The sequence below is a fragment of the Triticum dicoccoides genome, chromosome 2B (genome assembly GCF_002162155.2).
Source record: "Triticum dicoccoides isolate Atlit2015 ecotype Zavitan chromosome 2B, WEW_v2.0, whole genome shotgun sequence".
NCBI lineage: Eukaryota > Viridiplantae > Streptophyta > Magnoliopsida > Poales > Poaceae > Triticum > Triticum dicoccoides.
The window spans coordinates 73,402,736-73,408,671 of record NC_041383.1 but is presented as its reverse complement, the minus strand read 5'-3'; the positions used below and the strand labels follow the sequence as shown (position 1 = coordinate 73,408,671).

Genomic DNA, 5,936 nt, shown 5'->3' with positions numbered 1-5,936 from the left:
TTGAGTCAGCATCCAGTACATTCACAGGCCACTTAGTTAATAGTTAAAGCTACTTCAACTTAAGATGAGAGGTCAAACATCAGGGCAAGCAAATGACGCTCAGGTGATTTTGGATTTACTATCCATTTAACAATCAGTACTATGGTTTCTGCGTTAGTAAAGTATGTAAAGAGAGGGTAATCTTGAACCCAAATTAATGCAAATTCTGTAAGAGGATATTACTGGAAATAATCATCACCTAGAAAAATGTAAGAATCATCTCTAATGTTGTGTTGCTGAGACCCTACAAATAGTGTGGACTTTATAGACATCTCATCACCCAATGTACAATATGAACGATATTAGCCTTTGCAATACATAATATATGTCATTCTACATTTACTTACCTTAGGTTAGAAGTAAATAGATCTTGAGCATTGAGTACATTGTTAAAAGTTTGTAGCATAGATATTTACAAGGTTGGTTTTTCTGCAGGATCCGAGGTAATGTTTGCTGATTTGCTACTCTGTTAGATCAGTTCAACTAGTCTATCAGTTCAGGTAGTCTTTTGTACTGTTGAGGGCTCCATCTTGCACTTCCAACACCTAGTTGAGAACTTACTATTGCCCATATGTTGCAGCTTAACTTTGCATGTCTTGTTCTTCCATGCCTTCTACTGGGTTACCCAGGGCAACCTGCAGTTTTTGTGAAGAACTTGACTGAAAATGAGAAGGTCTTCTGTCTATCCTGAGTACTATTTCAAATCTTATATGTTTATTGCCATGCAATGTTTTCACACATTATGAAATAATTTTTAATATTATAGTGCACTAAGCTTCTTTTTACTATGTCTAACGATTTATGCAACAAACTTGTAATAATTTACTCCATCCATGCGGATTTTACCGTGTTTCTCAGGATATACATAGTGTTGAAATTGCTACAAGTGGATCTGTTCAGTATGTGCCTATATCATATAAATTGAATTCGGTTGTTGAGAACAGTTGTCGGTTCAATATTTCTTTGTGCTAGGTTGCCTTCTCCATCTTTTTTTTGAGAGTACAGTTGCCTTCTCCATCTTGATGGACTTGCATGGTACTGTTTAGTCTCCTTACAACCGCTGATCCCACTATTTGACTTGGATCTGGAAACATACATAATATTTGAACATATGTTATTTTGAATGAAAAGCAATGTCCTAAGTCATCCAATCACTGATTTGTTATATATATGATTCCTCTCTTTCATTCGAATTATCACCACTACCGCCACATGATCTTTCTAATGCCCAGTATTTACTACAAGCATAGCTGAACTTGGGGTCATGACGATCACTACAATATTGGTGACCATCATAATGCTTCTGCTATGGCAGGCCAACATCATTGTCGTTATATACTTTCTCACCCCCTGTGCCTGGAGCAAATTTTCTTTTCTTCAGGTTTGGGGAGTGTACCAGATGGTAGTTGGGTTCTTTTGGTATTCGCGGCTGTACTGTATTTGACAATGTACCTGAGGAAATATGAGATCAAGTTGAAGTACGGAACTGAGGTTAAGCAAAAGCTTTTGGTGGATTTAATGATCTTTGGTCTTTTCCTGACCATAATGCCTGCCATTTATTCGATGATCTTTTTTGTCTGCATCAAGTGGGTCTCTGTTCCTGTTGTTCCTCAGAATGAAAGGTTTCTGTTTCGCCGGTCTGCCCCCAAAGAACTACCACATGTTTAGCTGCATTGCTTGGTACAAGCATAGAAAAGGCTGTTTTGGAAACAGAATAAAAGTACATTTCCTCTGAAAATGATGTATACTGATCACGCTGGATTGAAACCTGAATGCATCTATTCATGTTTGGTACCGTTACTGCTACAACAATCTGTTTTTCATGTAATGCCTGATTTACATATGGAATATACTAGTGTTAGTATCTCTGACAGCTTTGTTTGTGAACATGTAGGCTGGGCAGGCGGTCAACTGGAGACGACATGGGGCATGGCTCTTTGCGTGGAGCTCTTTCACTTGAGTCCAGAGATCTTTTTCTACTACTATTGTACTTGAGTCCTTTCGGAATTACTTGTCACAAAAGTGGATAAAAATGGATGTATCTACAATTAAAATACATTTAGATACATTCATTTCTAGGACGAGTAATTCCGAACGGAGGGAGTACTTGAGTCCTCTTTGGACACTATCAAGAAAACCATTCGATTAGATGCGGGTGTGTTTTGTTAACTAATGATACTAGTGAAGTTTTCTGAACAAGAATACAAGATAGAGCCCTTGGTCTTAATTCTGCCAACCTTTTCTTCTATACCTTTGAAGTTCATTATATTTTTTCCATGTTCAATTCTTTGCAGTTTGGCTTGTCATGTTTAAAATTTTAACTTTATAACACAATGGATGTTGCCCTGCCTGTGAAACTACGATTATACTTGTATGGCTACACATGGTGCCTATTTTATTTTATGACATCTGTTGCTATCAAGCTCTTAGATACGATACTGCAATAATCTCAATTAGTTTAGCACAGTTAGACATTCGATGTTTGGCAAGCTGCTTTTCTTCTCTTCTTAAACAAGAAGTATATACTAGGGCGTTGCAAAAAAAGAAACAAAAGCACATTCATTGGATAACAAAATGTACAGAGGTTAAGTCTTAGGAGTATTTACCAAGCAGAGGAGTGTTTTTCGCACCATGTATATAGCCCTTTAAAAAAGCACAGAGTATGAGAGTAGCTCGAGTCAACAATTGCAAATGCCTTTTTTCATTTTTAGAAAAGTCACCCAAAGGCCATCTTAGAACTGGATATTATCAAGAAAACAACAAAAGAAATACAATGGAAAGACACCCAAAGGCCATCTTACTTTTGATTGTACACCGTTCGCTATGGGCCATTTCTCATTGCTAGATCGGACGTCATCGAGCTAGAGAAAGGTTGAAAAAATCTCATTCCAACGGGTTGGGCTCCTCTACAGTAATATTATTACTGTACGCATGCTGTTGCTCTCACAATCCACCGTTGGTTTCAATCCAAAGGCTCTCTTTCATCTGCCTTAATTATGTTATTAATCAAAAACAAAAATTGTAACGACGCCGGAAGAACGGCAGTCCTCCGGCTGGTCGCGCCGGCCAGCTTAGCTGTCAGCGTGCATGTGAAACGGAAACGCACGGCGGCGCCGGCGCCGCCGCGGCCGGAGGCAAGGAGCTCGCCGGCCTTGTAAATGGCCTGCATGAATGGAGCATAAGTTTCTCAAGGAAACCATCTTGAGTTCTTGTAGCCCTACGATTGTTGTCTGGGGCTACCATGGAGAAGAAAGCTAGCTGGTTAACAAGTGGAGGATGAATACATGTCTCGATGCAAGAATTACTTGGTCGATGCATGAATTACTTGGCATTGATCTAACAAATGCTGCAGGTATGATGACGGTATCTTGTTTCGGTAGCAGCGCGCCGCGTTGTTTGCAGGTTCGCAAGCTCTGGACATACGACGGTACCGGCGCCGTGTGCCCCGATTTCATCGAACTGGCCGGCGCAGGGAGCTTATGACCGCCGTCGCGTCTCTAGTCCAGGGTGGTGTTTTTTGCGATTTAATAAGAGAATTAAGTGAAAGAAAGGAGATCCATTATATTAGAGTGGACGGTTGATATTAGAGCCTACAGCACCCATACAGTAACAACTGAACTGTAGAGGAGCCGACCGCTAGGGAAACCAAAAAAAAAAGCACAAGGGAACATGAACTTATTCCCCTGAAAAAAGGAAACATGAACTTATTCAATCTAAGAAAAAACGAAAGTAATGGGTCCCCACTCCTCTTGATACCATGAACCACCAGACAACATAGAGGAGTGGGTCGTGGCGGCAGCATGAAGAAGACTTTGGTGACGACTAAGAGCATCTCCAGCCACGCCGCCAACAAGGCCCCCCAGGCGATTTTTCGGCCGCCGGCGCCAAAAAATCGGCCCCGTCGCGCCCTCAGGGGCCCATTTTTCGCCGGCTCGGGCCGAAATTGGCGCCGGCGGAGCCAACCCGAACCTGGCGCGCTGGGGGCGCTCGGGGGCGCCGGTCGAATCGTTTTTGGCGCGAAAGCGCCGTGGGCCAGCCGCGTCAGCGACACCGCCCGCCTCGTCTTCTCCCGACGCCTCAGTTTCCCGCAGGGAATCAATTGCAAGGCTGCCGCCGGTCAGCTTTACCATTGATTCCTCACAGGCGGCGTGTCACGGGGCGGCGCGCCGACGCCTCCCCTCCCTCGAACGCGTACACACGGACGCGGCGCGGCTATATATGGCCTCGCTCGCCTGTGATGAGTGCCACCTCTCCACCTCTCCCGAGCGCCGCCGCCGAGCTCTTCTCTCCCCGCCGATCTCTTCTCCTCGGCCACTCCATCTCCCCGATGGCCGAGCGTTTCCCCGGAGACGAGGCGGCGGCCAACGGCTTCGGCCGCCGTTCGCTCCACGAACAGGAGTCCTGGCTCCTGTTCCAGGCGAACATCCCGGCGCCGCCGGACATGCGCGCCGGGCCGACGGGTTGGAGGCTCAGCAATGGGAGAGTGCCCATTCCCCCGTTGCCCGACACCGTCGCCAAGCCATCCTACTTCGCCGACGAGGTCGAGATCGCGCGCGCCTCCCTCACCGACGCCAAGCTCTCCCTGCCCCAGTACGCCGCCGACAACCACACGGCATGGGCGGCGTACTTCGAGCGCCGCCAGCAGCAGCGGCTGGCGTCCACCAACGGGGCGCCGGTGGTCGGCGGCATCAAGAACAGCGAGGGGCGCCACTTGTGGTGGGGCGTCCCCGACCGCACGCTTGAGGGTGTGCTGACGCACCTCGAGGGCGACAACAACCCACCGTTGGCGTACCCCCCGGTTGCCCCGGCGCACCGCCAACGCGACGGGCAGTGGGCGCCAAGGAGGTTCGGCTCCTCCTCCTCTTCTTCCTCGTCGCTCTCTTCCTTCCAATCCTCCGGCACTCCGACGCTGCTCGGCGTCAAGGCCGAGCCCGCGGCGGAGACGCCGCTCGGCCGGCGCACTCGCAGCGCCGGCATCGTCATCAGCGAGGGCGGCTAGCGCGCGTCCTCGTCGGCTCCTTCCCCGCGCTTCGTCAAGCCGAAGACGGAGCCGGGTCTCGCGCCGGTGAAGACGGAGCCGGGGCTGGCCCCGGTGAAGACGGAGCCGGAGCCGGGGCTGGCCCCGGTGAAGACGGAGCCGGGGCCGGCACCGGTGAAGGCGGAGCACGGCGAGGTCGAGCTCGACGACGACGCGGCCCCCGAATGGGCACGCCAGGACTCCCTGAAGATGGCGAGGGAGCGCCAGTGCGCCGCCCTGCGGCGCTTCGCGCAGCGCCGCCGAGGCTGCGACGAAGGAGGAGTCGTCATCATCGACGACAGCGACGACGACGACGACGCGCCGCCGCCGCCGCCACCAGCCGAGGAGGGGTCCAGCAGGGGCGCCCGAGTCAAGGAGGAGAAGGCCGACGACGGCGACTTCTCGGCCTTCAACAAGTTTTTTTTGATTAGTTTTTACATGTAATGACGACTACTCGACTTAAATCGGCGAATATAAGCCCAAGTTTGCCGAAATTTGACGTGTTTTAGCCGAAATTTGCTACATAGTTTTTTTCCGCGCCTGGGGCCGGCCCTGGCGGCGGCGGCTGGGGGCCAACTCGCCCCAGGCCCATTTTTTGCGCCGGGTCACCCTCAAGCGGCGATTTTAAGCGCCCTCTGGGGGGCCAACGGCTGGAGATGCTCTAAACTTAGGAAAATGGAGAGGTAGAACGGCTTTAATAATGAGACGATGGTGTAACAACAGGGATTTGGTCATCACATTGGTCCGTTTGCCTCTTTTCAAACATATAAACAGACCTTAACTCGTTTGGTTAATACGACTTGGGCAAGCAACTTTGAGTTCTACTCATGCATTTCCCATCATAACTGGCACAAAGGTCTCCTCTAACTATTGCCTGGTC

General features: G+C 49.0%; 1 long non-coding RNA gene across 1 annotated transcript in view; it reads left to right on the top strand.

Annotated features, from left to right (window-relative positions):
* The window catches only part of LOC119362215, a 4,467-nt gene extending 2,201 nt beyond the window's left edge, over window positions 1–2,266 (top strand). The window contains exons 5-7 of the long non-coding RNA XR_005173201.1: window positions 475–539; window positions 620–1,830; window positions 1,934–2,266. This is a non-coding gene — a long non-coding RNA (uncharacterized LOC119362215). The remainder of the gene's footprint in view (window positions 1–474; window positions 540–619; window positions 1,831–1,933) is intronic.
* Window positions 2,267–5,936: the final 3,670 nt, after the last annotated feature.